This window comes from Hemibagrus wyckioides, unplaced genomic scaffold (genome assembly GCF_019097595.1).
Source record: "Hemibagrus wyckioides isolate EC202008001 unplaced genomic scaffold, SWU_Hwy_1.0 Contig15, whole genome shotgun sequence".
Classification (NCBI taxonomy): Eukaryota; Metazoa; Chordata; class Actinopteri; order Siluriformes; family Bagridae; genus Hemibagrus; species Hemibagrus wyckioides.
Genome location: NW_026690775.1, coordinates 63348 through 77689, shown reverse-complemented (window position 1 = coordinate 77689; position 14342 = coordinate 63348). Strand labels below are relative to the sequence as shown.

General features: G+C 36.9%; 1 non-coding gene across 1 annotated transcript; it reads left to right on the top strand.

Annotated features, from left to right (window-relative positions):
- The first annotated feature begins 5425 nt into the window (after window positions 1-5425).
- On the top strand, window positions 5426-5507 carry trnal-aag (transfer RNA leucine (anticodon AAG)). Its single transcript has one exon. It is a non-coding gene; the product is annotated as a tRNA-Leu (tRNA).
- Window positions 5508-14342: the final 8835 nt, after the last annotated feature.

Here is a 14342-nt window from a genome sequence, read left to right as displayed (position 1 = left end):
GTATACCTGACTATCTGAGTAAAGTGTCTGGAAGAGGCTCGGAGGCAACATCCACAAAGTTGTATATATTTTCTGGTAAGGATCCTCAATGGTGGATAGATAGACCCTAATCATCTTTCTAGTGGTTTTCATTATCTTCCATAGAGTCTTCTGCTCTGACACTGAGTGCAGTTTAATATTAAACAGCTGAATAGTTTCACATGATGCTATCAATATTTCCCTGAATGTAATGATGAGGATGGGAGAGAGGGGTCTGCTCTCCTATCTCTACATGAAATTGAGACACTTCTGGGATTTTCTGGCTCAGATAAGATTCTATGTGATGCACCATAAAAACTGTCATCACTGTGATGCCAACAGTCATGTATTTTTTAACCTGTGGATTGTTGCTTTTACATGGCTTTAAGCCTCTTCTTCTTCTTTCTGCATGTAGACTCATCAGAGCATCTAAAGAAATCCCCAAGAAGATTGAATACCAAAATAAGGAAAAGCTACTTTTAAAAGTTATATTAATAATCCCTCTCTAAACCAAATATTATACAATTAATGAATGCAAAATATTTAACTAATCTTTACTTTTCAGCCACTGATGAACTGTCAGACAAAGACATCAGATAGTATTGCTGCCTCACAGTTCCATGGTCCCCAGTTCGAGATTGAGCTCAGGTTTCCCTCATTTCCAGTGTTGCCAAGAAAAGCTATAGATCTCTGAACAGGATAAAGTGGTTAATGAAGCTTAAAAAAACAATTAGCTATCTCCTAATAATCCAACATTTGTCAAACTATAACATATTTATGAACCCTTTATAAATTGCAAGAGAGACAGAATTCGCCAAAAATAGCATGTAAATAGCAGCTCAACATCATCAGCAGAACTGCTTTCAATATAACAAAACTGTGTGAAAGTTTTTGTACAGTGCAGCTGGATTTCCTGTCACTGTGGGTGCCAGAGCACAGTAGTATAGAGCAGAGTCTGATACAGCAGCAGAGGAGATGATCAGATCCACTTTCTTATCTTTAAGTGTAGCATTCATTCTTGGGGGACGGTTTTCACTTAGATCTCCAGTTTTGAAAATATAAAGAAGGAACTCAGGTTTAGATTTTGGATATTGCCTGTACCAGTGCAGGTAGAAGTCTGTAGCACTTGTTTCATATTCACAGGACAGAGTAACATCATCACCTTCATCTACAACATTCTGAGTGGAAAGTGGCTTTATTGAATCTGCCATGGAGTCACCTGTCATAGAGAAGAGAACATAAAGTTTAACACAATCAAGCCAGAATTACACACAGAAATCATGCTTTCTATAACACCAGACAATTAATAAACAATACATAGTATCTAAACTAACAAAAGGTGTTAACTCACCTAGTGAAAGCCACAGACACATAGGACTCCAAAAAGACTATCTATAGTGGAGAGATGTACAATAATATCCTGTTCATGATTTTATTCTGCTGTGTGAGTTTATTTCACTTGAAAATTGTGAGAGTCAAAAACTAGCAGAGTTCCTGATTTAAAGGAATGTAAATTATTGAGTTTAAGCAGTTTATCTACCTTCAGTATAACAAAACTGTGTGAAGGTTTTTGTACAGTGCAGCTGGATTTCCTGTCACTGTGGGCTGCAGAGCACAGTAGTATAGAGCAGAGTCTGATACAGCAGCAGAGGAGATGATCAGATCCACTTGTTTAGTTTTATCATCAACTTCAGCAGACATTCTTGGGTCAGTGTTGGAAATTAGATCTCCTTTTTGGTCAACAATAAGAAGGAACTCAGGTGTAGATTTTGAATATTGCCTGTACCAGTGGAGGTAGTTGTTTATTGAACTTGTGCTTGTTTTGTATTTGCAGGACAGAACAACATCATCACCTTCATCTAGAGCTTTATGAGGGAAATCTGGCTCTATTGAATTTGCCATGGAGTCACCTGTTATAGAGAAGAGAACATAATGTTTTTAAACTTTAAATAATCAACAGGAAATATTTAAGTCACACTCTGCATTTTCACACTGCATCACCACACAGACTAATATTTAATATAATATAGTTAATATTTCTGCAATAACAAAAAGTCAATGTTAACTCACCTAGTGAAAGCCACAGATACATGAATATAACAGTGAACATGATGACTGGTCTTAGCTCAGTGAAAATAGTGGAGATCTTTCTGTAATCTAATATGTTAACACCATAAAGCTTCAAAATTGCTCCACCCCACAGCATCACATGACAGTGTCACCAATGTTGTTGTCAGATTGTTGATTCTTACTGAAACATCCTGGCTTTACATTCAGCCTCATATGGGGAACCTGTCCAGAGGATATTTAAGTAAACACATACTGAAAGCAGGAAATAAAGTTTTGTTGTAAATCTGAAAAATAAAACTTTCCTGTACTCATGATAGCATCAGAAGAAAAGAAAGTAGAGTAATTGCAGATTTACAGAAAAGTTTCCAGTTTTCAGTGTTTCTGACACAGCAGGTGCTTTTGCTTGTCAAAGAAATGACATTAGATGATTATTTATTCTCATGACAGTTTAGTGTTAAGTGGACAGTTGTGTTGTTTAATCAGAGTGGTATCTCTGAAATTAGCTTAGGCGCTAAGAGTAACCAGGACAGGGGTTAGGATATCATATCAGCAGTATGTATGATAGAAGAACAAGTATACTCTATGTCACAAAGATTTTACTGTGAAAAGTAGCTTCCATCATCTCAGAGAATGTGAGCAGGTTGTGTGGTAGTGTCTCTAGAACTTAACCCACAATAAGATAAGTGACTGCGCCATCTTGTGTTCACTGAAGAGAAAAACCTTAACACCAAAAAAAATTGTTTTTTAACTTACCAAATTTATATATGTGCAGAAATATAACTGAAAAAAATAATTGTTTCTCTTTCTCTCTCTCTCTCTCTCTCTCTCTCTCTCTCTTTCACACACACACACACACACACACACACACAGCCATTTGCTCACCCATTCACACCTAGGGGCAATTTAACATTATCAATCAATCTACTTAGACTAGCTTTATTTAGATATTACTTCAAACTTGTTGCAAAATATACACTAATAATATTAAAAATTAGATGATTGTTCAGTAAGTGGCAATATACAGTATCTCACAAAAGTGAGTACACCCCTCACATTTTTGTAAATATATGGCAACCTGTAGCTCTGGTGAACTCCATGCCCAAGAGGGTTAAGGCAAAGCTGGAAAATAATGGTGGCCACACAAAATATTGACACTTTGGGCCCAATTTGGACATTTCCACTTACGGGTGTATTCACTTTTGTTGCCAACGGTTTAGACATTAATGGCTGTGTGTTGAGTTATTTTGAGGGGACAGCAAATTTACACTGTTATACAGGCTGTACACTCACTACTTTACATTGGAGCAGAGTGTCGTTTCTTCAGTGTTGTCACATGAAAAGGTATAATAAAATATTTACAAAAATGTGAGGGGTGTACTCAATTTTGTGAGATACTGTATGTCCATGTGTCCATACAGCCCTAAAACATCAGGCATGTGTGGCTTGGGGTGCAGTCAGAATTCTAATTCATCCCAAAAGTGTTGAGTGGGTTTGAGTTCAGGGCTGTGTGCAGGTAACTCAATTTATTCCACACCAAACTTGTAATAAACATCTTCATTGAGCTGGAACATGTTTTTGTAAGAATACAAAAACATCCTACAATTGTGCAGCAGTTTGGAGAATGCCCACATACTGGTGTGATGGTTAGGTGTCCACAAATATAGCCATATTGTACATATTCAGGACTTTGTTAGAATTAGTATTGTTGTAATAATGTTGTAATAATTGGTTGTGCATGTCAATAAAGAAACATATGTAAAAATATGTTAATATAAATACTGAACCCTTCTCAATATCTCAGTACCTCAGGTGTGAGACTTTGTTGACCTGAAGTGCTGCCCAGATGGCAACAGGTCAAACAAGTGATGAGCAGGATGTGAGGAGTCTCCTGTGATGGCCTTGATTTTTCTGAGGCAGCGGGACCTGGACATGTCATCCAGGGAGGGCAGAGGGCAGCCGATGATTTTTTGAGCTGTTTTTCACCCTCTGCTCAGTTTGTCTGTCCTCATCTGTGCAGCCTGTGTACCACACACCCAGACAGTATGTCAGTGTGCTCTCCACAGAGGTCTATAAGGCTTGAGCTCTCGGGTAGCGTGGTCGAGTGGTCTGAGGAGCTGGATTTAGGATTTAGGCTCCAGTGGGTTCAAATCCCACTGCTGCCATCTGAGCCTTTTCAAGGCAGTGGTTGTGGGCTCTGGCACCACAAAGGCTTTACAGGGGTTGTGGCTCCTGTGCCTTCTGCAAATGTGCTTAAGAGTTGCCATTAGCTGGCTGCCTGGCTGCAAAAAAACACGAGCACGCTCACACCATACCGGAGCCCCCAGACCCGGGTGCTGAAATAGCTCCCCGGTTTCGGCAACTGGTGTCAACGCCTGGCTTTGAGATGCTGCTCTGTTTCACACCTTGCTTTTTCAAACAGCAAGTCCAAACAACCACAGAACGGTACGCAAAACACGGTTTCCGCGTGTGAGCTGCATCAGTCGTGCCCTTACCATGGTTACGAGCTACCAACAAAACAACAATTCAACCAAGAATAAAAAATCGACATAAGAAGTGGTGCCCAAGAGGTTTGGGCAATGGAGTGCAAGTGCCAGGTGCACTGAGGTGTAAGGTCATGTGGGTGAACTAGGACGCCAAGAGGTTAAGGAGACAGACTGCTAATCCACGTGGGATGGGCTCCAGTTGCTTTGGGAACAGGCTTGTTTAAACGTGTTGGGTTACGGAGCTCCTCTACAGAATTGTCGCGGTCTCTGTGGACATTTGGCCGTGGGTGCCACACCTGCGTCTGACGAGGTGGCTGATAGGTTAAGGCGATAGACTGCTAATCCATTGTGCTCTACACGTGTGGGTTTGAATCCCTTCCTTGTTGCTTGTGTGCCCTTTAACCTCCTCTTTACCACAACTCCTCATGCGGACTGCTTCGTACCTGGTCTGTGAGACTGCGCTAGAGGGGAGTGAGAAAAGCTAGCCCTGGGTCTAGGGTTTCGCAAACGTGGGCTATATTTCCATGATGGTTGGACACAGATGCTGTAAGTCTGACGGGTCGCCACTGGAGATCCATGCAGATCAATGCAGTGCACAGTCCCGAAGACAGCGGCACGGATCGTGCACCTTGATTGCAACAGACTGGGATTCAAGTTCATATCAGCAAACCTTGTCAACAAGAGCCTAAGGCTGTCAATCCACTTTGCCAAACCTTTCCTGAGTTTGGATCTTGAATCACGTCTGGTAATGGAAGCGTGCGTGGTACAACCATTGCTACCGCCTGCCAGAGTGCCTCTCTTTCCCGACCTGGCAGGCCTCCCTTGACCACAGCCCCCAACCATTCAATTGCCTGGGTAGCGTGGCCGAGCGGTCCAAGGCGCTGGATTAAGGCTCCAGTCTCTTCGGGGGCGTGGGTTCGAATCCCACCGCTGCCAGCCAAACTTTTGGGTCGACGACAGCAGAAGGTTGTTCCTTCACCCACACCTTCAGGGGTGTGTGGTTGAGTGCGAAGCCTTAATGCTGAGTTCACACTGCAAGATTTTCAAAGTTTTTGGGTCACCATTGTTTTCACACTGCACGACTATCTATCGGCTTTATTTCTGTTTATTTCTGATAAAAACCTATAACCTCTGATTAACTATAACATCGTGCTCCAACACTCCGTCCAGCGTGTATCCAGCCTTGATGCCCAATGATGCCTGAGATAGGCACAGGCTCCCCGTGACCCGAGTATAGATCAGATAAGCGGTACAGACAATGAAATGAAATTGTGCTCCAACCAAAGCCATGTTTGCTGATATTGAATAGAATAGAATAGAATAGAATAGAATAGAATAGAATAGAATAGAATAGAATAGAATAGAATAAATTTTATTGTCATTGCACATAAGGAGTACAACGAAACTGTGGGTGCTCTTCTCAACAACAGTGCGCTGAAATATAATACAATGAAGAGCATAGCAAGTAGTATAGAAAAATAAGAAATAAATAGGAAAATAATGAAATATTTAAATAAATACAAAAAACATTAAACTGTCCAAGCATTTCCTATGAAAATGATACAAATCTAACCCAAAAATAATCTGTTTGCTGTTTAAAAACAGATAAATTATATAGTTTAGAGATTTCTGTTTTTCAGGATCCTTTGATAAATGCAGTCTGCACCTCGTTGCTCAGGCTAGAATCTGTCAGTTTTGTATTCAACTGAAGTTGTGAATACTGTCACTGTCCAATCTTCTGCTGTAAGTCTGTTTCCAGTGTAACCTCAGAGTCCTGCTCTTCAATGACAGCAGAGGATCCTGAAGTCCTGTAGCTCATCCACATCAAGATTGGACATCTTTTATTGTTATAGATGCTTCTCTCTTCACCGTGATTGTAAAGAGGGGTTATTTATAGACTGTTGTATCAAAATCCAAAAAAATTCTGTTCAGAACAGTTTCAGAAATACTCAAAATCCTCATCTTAAACCAAAAAACATGCCACAAACTCAGTCAGATCACATTTCCCTACATTTGGATAATTAATATGAATAAATCTGGATGATTAAACCCACATCTGCTCTGATTGTTTGTAAAAGGCCATTGCCTTAGCACACATCCTGCAAAGCAACACGCATTTCCAGGATGTACATGCATAATTACACATGAACAAAAAAAATAATGAATGAAAATGCAAGAGAAAATGTCAATAAGTTTTATTAAAAATAGACAGCAACAACACGTGACCCAATGGCTCTGATAGCATCAGGAAAATATATTTTAAGCCTGAAACATGTAGATTTGTGAATTTATTGTAATTAATGTGTAGTTGTCATGTTTGAACCCACTTTGTTTTCATTTACTATTTCTTTCAGCTGCATGTTGCCATATTTTTTTTTATTTATGTCTGCGGTTAACTGATAAAAAGTTGCTGTAGTTTTTAGAAACCTTTTGTATGTGTATGTGCTATTTGATATTTTTGTAAAGCCTTTCAGTGACTCTGTATCACTGTGCTTCTACTCTAAGAGCACAATGATAGAGTGCAGAATCTGAGAGCTTTAGACCTCTGATAGTAAGTTCAGTAGAGTCTCTGCTTGTTTTTAACTCTAATTGACGATCATCAAGAGTTCTCTGATCAGGTCCTGACCATGCTCCTTTATACAGTAAAAACTGTGGTGCGCTGTTAGGATATTGTTTGTACCAGTAAAGCAAAATGTAATCATTGCTTGTCTCATATGAACATTTCAGAGTAACAGTCTCTGTTTCTTTCCTGACAATGTTGGCATCTTCATCCGTTGGTCCAATTTTATCTGCAAAACTGCCTGGTGTAAGAAGAACATAAAAAATATATCAGTGAAGTATTTTTTGCAAATCATATAATAAAAAATAAAAAAATGACTAGATTAATATAAATATGGTAATTAATCAATATAATTTATTAACTGATTAAATATCATTGTAATAATTATTATAACAGATAAAAATGAATGACCTGTAACTAGAGTGAGAATCAGTGGTATGTATCTCACTATGTACAGTAAGTTGTATAGTTGATCCATTTCTGAACACAGCTCTGTGAGGATTCTGTATAATAGTGCTGTATGTGCTGAACTTTACACGTCTCTAGAAGGACACACCCAGGAAGTGATGCTGTTGGAGCATAATTTTACACAGATCATCACTTCACAGTATCAGTGACAGTGAACTGAGTCACTAATACAACACAGAACTATTCCACTGTTGCTGATCAACTTTTTTTGTCTATTTCTGCACCTTAGTTTATTAGTTATTCCTCTTTTTTTATGTTTTTTTTATTTTTTTTTTATTTTTTACCATGAATGGTCTTAGCTGAATGGAAATATTCTTTCTGTACTCTAATATGTTAATTTCATAAAGATTCATGAAGCTCCACCCACAGCATCACATGACAGTGTCACCAATGTTACTGACAGATTGTTGATTCTTACAGATAAATCCAGGATTTACTTACAGTAAATAAAGTAATTAAAGTTATTTAATTACACATTAAATTAGTGGTGTCTGCATCTACATCTGGAACCAATATTCCATTTAACTCCAAACTAGTTTCGAAAGTAATCAAACATAACATTTAAAACTAATCCATTTGACATAGTCATGTTGTTTGTATGTATTTTTCAGATTCCATCTAGAATAAACCAAATAAATCAAATGTAGCATTAATATTCTAACTTTAATGGTACAAGAATGTCCAGAACAGAGCGTTTACTGGGTTTCTGATCCACAGTTTCCACTGGTTCCATGCAATAATAACCAGTTACACAACAAACTAGCTGTATGAGGAGTTGTTAGTGAAGTGCAGTTTGGGCTTTATTCTACAAAGAATACAACATTAGTTAACCTCTAATATTGTGTCCATTAAAATACACTGTTACTACATTTGATGGTTAAATGATGGTTAATGTTACAGGTTGATGATGAAGTGAATGTAAAAGTGTAAATATCTCCATCTTGTGAGAAAAGCATGACTCTTAAGTTGGTAAAAGGAAAAGAAGAGTAAAGCTCAGTGTAATCACTGCTTGACTCGTATGAACATTTTAGAATAACAGAGTCTGTTCCTTTTCTGAAAATGTTGGCATCTTCATCAGTCAGCCCAATTTAATCTGCTAAACTGCCCATTATAAAGAAGAATATAAATAAAAGAAATAAATCTGTCAAGTATTTTTGTGAACAAACTACAGACTATGTTCACTCTTTCCACTCTGGTAATATTTGTGTACAACTGGTTTTAGTTTAACTTTTCTAGTAATATATTGCCTCTAGTAGACTAGATTAAACAGAAATACTGATGAAATACTACACTTTAAATTAAAATCCAAATCTACAAAGTGTGTCTATTTACATATGAACCATTAACTATGACTATGGAGTGTAATCTGACAATGAAATTAAATACTGAACATGGACACAATAAAACAGGTGGAAATTCCATTTCATGCTGGTGATTATTGTTTATTGACCAGGTGATTGACTAACTAAAGATTAGCAGTCCAATTTCTCCTAACATCTAATATCTGAATGTTATCTAGAATGACTACAACACTTGATTTATCAGTATTAACAAATAAAACAGTTGAGTATTGGAATAGTGTAGTTTAGTTTCTGTGGTTCTACAAAACCTACACAGAATCCTGCACTTCAACAGAGGACCTGTCAATCTGATTAGATGGGTTCGAATCCCACTTCTGACATTGCTTTCTTTCATTGTAATCCTGTACAGAAGTCTGTTGTTGTATGTTGAATGGAATCCTTCAGCAGTGGTGGTTCAAGTGGTTAAGGGTTGCTGGTTTGTTGAATGACAGAATGGGGTTTAAGCCACATGGTCAACTGAGCAGGGCCCTTAATGTAATATACGTTCTCCCACTGAAAAAAACTATATACTAATTCATCGATTTTTTATAGTCAGATGTAAGTATCAGGGCATTCAGTCCTTTTGATGTGTAATTTAATTTCAATAGAAAACAATAACATGAACATGTACACCTAAAAAAGAAACACGCTCATTTATTTGAATATCCCGCCCTACCACTATTATGTATGCAAATATATACAGGTCACATGACCATAAAAGCATGTGTCCGAACATGACGGACATTTCCCAAGAAAGCACAAACATGGTCAGTTAGATAGTTGAAAACATTAAATCAATAAACAAACAAAGCTAGTGGCTCGATGCACAACTTTATTATTTTAAACTTTAATATTTTAAAGTATTTACTGCATTTGAACTCTTAAGAAATATACAACAATTCAATTCAATTTTCAATTCAATTTTATTTCTAAAGCACATTTAAATTCAACCTTAGTTTGCCAAAGTGCTGAACAAAAAGAAAGGGAAAAAAATTAAAATAAAAAGGATGAAAGCAGGAAAACACATACACATTACAAACAATTAAAAGCAGAAGAAAAGAGATACGTTTTTAACATAGATTTGAATTCAGCTAACGTGGAAGCAGTTCTAATGGGTGATGGCAGGCTGTTCCACAGCTTAGGACCAGCTACTGCGAAGGCTCTGTCTCCCCTGCGTTACAGGCGAGACCATGGTATTCACAAAAGATGACCATCTTGGGATCTAAGTGACCGAGCAGGATTGTAAGTGGTGAGTAAATCGGAGAGATATCTTGGAGCTAAGTTGTGCAAACACTGTGCAAAGATCAGAAAACTAATGATGCACTAATAAATAAGGCAGTTCTAGTCACTTGTGTAAAAATACCAGGAATTGTTCTGTAGTGGTTATACCATCTGTAGAGATAATGCTATGTGGAGAGCAGGTTTCCTGTGTAATGCTTTAACACAAACAGATTAAAGTACACACATAAAATGAAGCAACAAAACTTTAAATCACACACATTGCAGTGTTAAATTTCAGATATACTCCATCACAGCAGAAGTGACAAAGCATGTGAGGTCTAATTCTTATTTCCTGTGAAGCCTAAAACTCATTCCTTAGTTCTGGAGGTTTTTCTCATTACCTCGTTGCTGGTCTGTGTGATTGGTGTTAGATGATATATACAGTTCAAGGTGATAAATGTGGAGCCATGCCTTGTCTTTAGTGCACTTCTAATTTAATTATAAATGTCACTTAGGAGTAAAGGATTGTCACCAACAGAACTGCCTTCAGTATAACAAAACTGTGTGAAGGTTTTTGTACAGTGCAGCTGGATTTCCTGTCACTGTGGGCGCCAGAGCACAGTAGTATAGAGCAGAGTCTGATACAGCAGCAGAGGAGATGTTCAGATACACTTTCTTATCTTTAAGTGTAGCATTCATTCTTGGGGGACGGTTTTCACTTAGATCTCCAGTTTTGTAAATATAAAGAAGGAACTCAGGTTTACATTTTGGATATTGCCTGTACCAGTGCAGGTAGAAGTCTGTAGCACTTGTTACAAATTCGCAGGACAGAGTAACATCATCACCTTCATCTACAACATTCTGAGTGGAAAGTGGCTTTATTGAATCTGCCATGGAGTCACCTGTCATAGAGAAGAGAACATAAAGTTTACCACAATCAAGCCAGAATTACACACAGAAATCATGCTTTCTGTAACACCAGACAATTAATAAACAATACATAATATCTAAACTAACAAAAGGTGTTAACTCACCTAGTGAAAGCCACAGACACATGAATATAACAGTGAACATGATGACTGGTTTTAGCTGAATGAAAAAGCTCTTTCTGTACTCTAATATATTACCATGATAAATGTTCAGGAAGCTCCACCCCCCAGCATCACATGACAGTGTCTCCAGTGTTGATGACAGAGAAACATCCTGGCTTTACATTAAGCCTTGTTTGGGAAACTGTGCTGAAAATCTTTACATTGTAAACAAACAAAAACTGACAGCAGGAAAAAATTCTACTTTATAAAAATGAAAACTGTAGTAATAATTAAAATGAGTAAATATTTTTGTTTTTTAAATATATATATATATATATATATATATATATATATATATATATATATATATATATTTTTTTTTTATAAGTGGTGTTTGGATATTAGGGTACTTGATTGTTGTGATAAAGAATGTTTATTGAATAGAATTACATTTCATAAGGTGGTATTTCATGAGGTGTGGAACAAACCAGCCTCTTTTCTTTCTCTTATCTATTATTCTTTAATGTCATTTAACTCATTGCTTAATAAAACCACTTTGTAAAACTAGTTGACTTCATCTCATATCTGCTGATTGGTCATTTAAACATGAAACTGTGTTTATAAAGAAAGGGTGGAGTATTTACCTTATCCTATGATAAGAGAATCTGTCCAGATCCCATTTTATTCAATGCAGCTGTAATATAATAATAATAAAAATATAATACTAATTTACACCAATCAGGCATAACATTATGACCAGTGACAGGTGAAGAGAATGACACTGATGATCTCCTCATCATGGCACCTGTTAGTGGGTTGGATATATTAGGCCCCAAGTGAACATTTTGAACAAGTTAATGTGTTAGAAGCAGGATAAATGGGCAAGTGTAAGGCCAAATTGTGATGGCTGGACGACTGGATTAGAGCATCTCCAAAACTGCAGCTCTTGTGGGGTGGTCCCAGTCTGCAGTGGTCAGTATCTATCAAAAGTGGTCCAAGCAAGGAAGAGTGGTAAACCGGCGACAGTGTCATGGACGGCCAAGGCTTATTGATGCGCGTGGGGAGCGAAGTCTGGCCCGTGTGATCCGATCCAACAGATGAGCTACTGTTACTCAAGTTGCTGAAGAAGTTAATACTGATTCTGATAGAAAGGTGTCAGAATACACAGTGCATGATGGGCTTTTCTGGCAGAAAAAGGAGGACCAGCACAATATTATGCAGCTGGTCATGATGTTATGCCTGATCAGTGTAGGTCACACATTTGTAATGAAATTGTACGTATAGGTCTACTGTACCTATAGGCCTAGTACTGTGTATGTAGGATTAAACAACAGATAGAGTCGATATTATTTTGCAAAGAAGTATTTATAATCACAGAAGTCTACATTCTTGGGGATGTGAGCAGGGTCCTTGTATTTGGGCCACAATAAGATAACTCACTACGCCATCTTCTGGAGAAAAGAGAAAAACTTTAACAAACAAGTCTTTTTTCTTTAAATTCACAAATTAGTACAACAAATAGTAATTTCTGAACTTCTGTACAGAGCCTCAGCTGCTTTCATTAAATTCAGAATTGGCTCTGTGGACTTTTCTGAAAAACTTTCTATCTAATGTAACTGAGTAAACTAGGGAAATACAGTATCTTTTAAAACAACAATATTTTTCCCAAATCAACAAACTGTTGTTTAGAGAGAAAAGCAATTATTATTATTATTATTATTATTATTATTATTATTATTATTATTATTATTATTATTATTATTATATTTTTAATTCTTCAATTACAAACAAACAAAACAAGATACATACTCAACTTACACAATATGACGATATATAACCAGCAATAGGTTGAACAAACCTTTAACAAAGCTGAATAAATATCATAATATCATCAAAAATGAATAAACAGATAAAAATAAATGACCTGTAACTAGAGTGAGAATCAGTGGTATGTATCTCACTATGTACAGTAAGTTGTATAGTTGATCCATTTCTGAACACAGCTCTGTGAGGATTCTGTATAATAGTGCTGTATGTGCTGAACTTTACACGTCTCTAGAAGGACACACCCAGGAAGTGATGCAGTTTTAGTGTTATTTTGTACAGATCACTTCACACAGTGTCAGTGACAGAAATCTAGAGTCATTATGGCTGGTGTTGTATTTGAAGATTCATCATCTATACAATACTATAACCCTTTATCTGTTTGTGTGGTTTTTAAATTATTTGTAAATTTATAAATAATTATGATAATTTGCTGTGGAAAATCATAGGAAACTGATCCAGATTTAAACAAAATCTCTCATAAGTAAATTTGCTGTGTCTATAACCAAAAGGTAATTAAATTCAGTTCAATTCAATTCAGTTCACTTCATTTTTATTTGTACAGCACTTTTAACAATGGACATTGTCTCAAAGCAGCTTTACAGAAATACAGAAATTCAGAATAGAAATTTCAAAGTTGAAAATTAACTTTACCCCTAATGAGCAACTCTGAGGCAACAGCGGCAAGAAAAAACTCTGTGAGACGATATGAGGAAGACTCAAATGTGAACCCATCCTCATCTGGGTGATACCAGAGAGTGTGATTATGAATAAATTACCTTCTAATTGTATATTATCAAACATTAAAAGCAGCAGAGGAGATGATCAGATCCGCTTGTTTAGTTTTATCATCAACTTTAGCAGACAGACGTGGTGGCATAGGGATTTACCTCCACATGGAGTGATGAAAAAAAGGAACTCAGGTTTAGATTTTGGATGTTGTTTGTACCATTGTAGACTGTTTACTGAACCACTGTCTTTGTTGCTGCAGGACAGAGTAACATCATCACCTTCATCTACAACTTTATGAGTGAAAAGTGGTTCTAATAAATCTGCCATGGAGTCACCTGTTATAGAGAAGAGAACAAAATAATTTTTTAGTTTTTAGTTATATAAGTCATATTCTATTTTTTCTTAACATCACACAGGCTAATTAATCATTAATTTATTATCTCCTTTCTGAAAAGATCAATGTTAACTTACCTAATGAAAGCCACAGACACATGAATATAACAGTGAACATGATGAATGGTGTTAGTAAAATGACAATATTCTGAGGTCTTTCTGTACTCTATTATATTAATATTTCAGAGGTTCATGTCTCCAC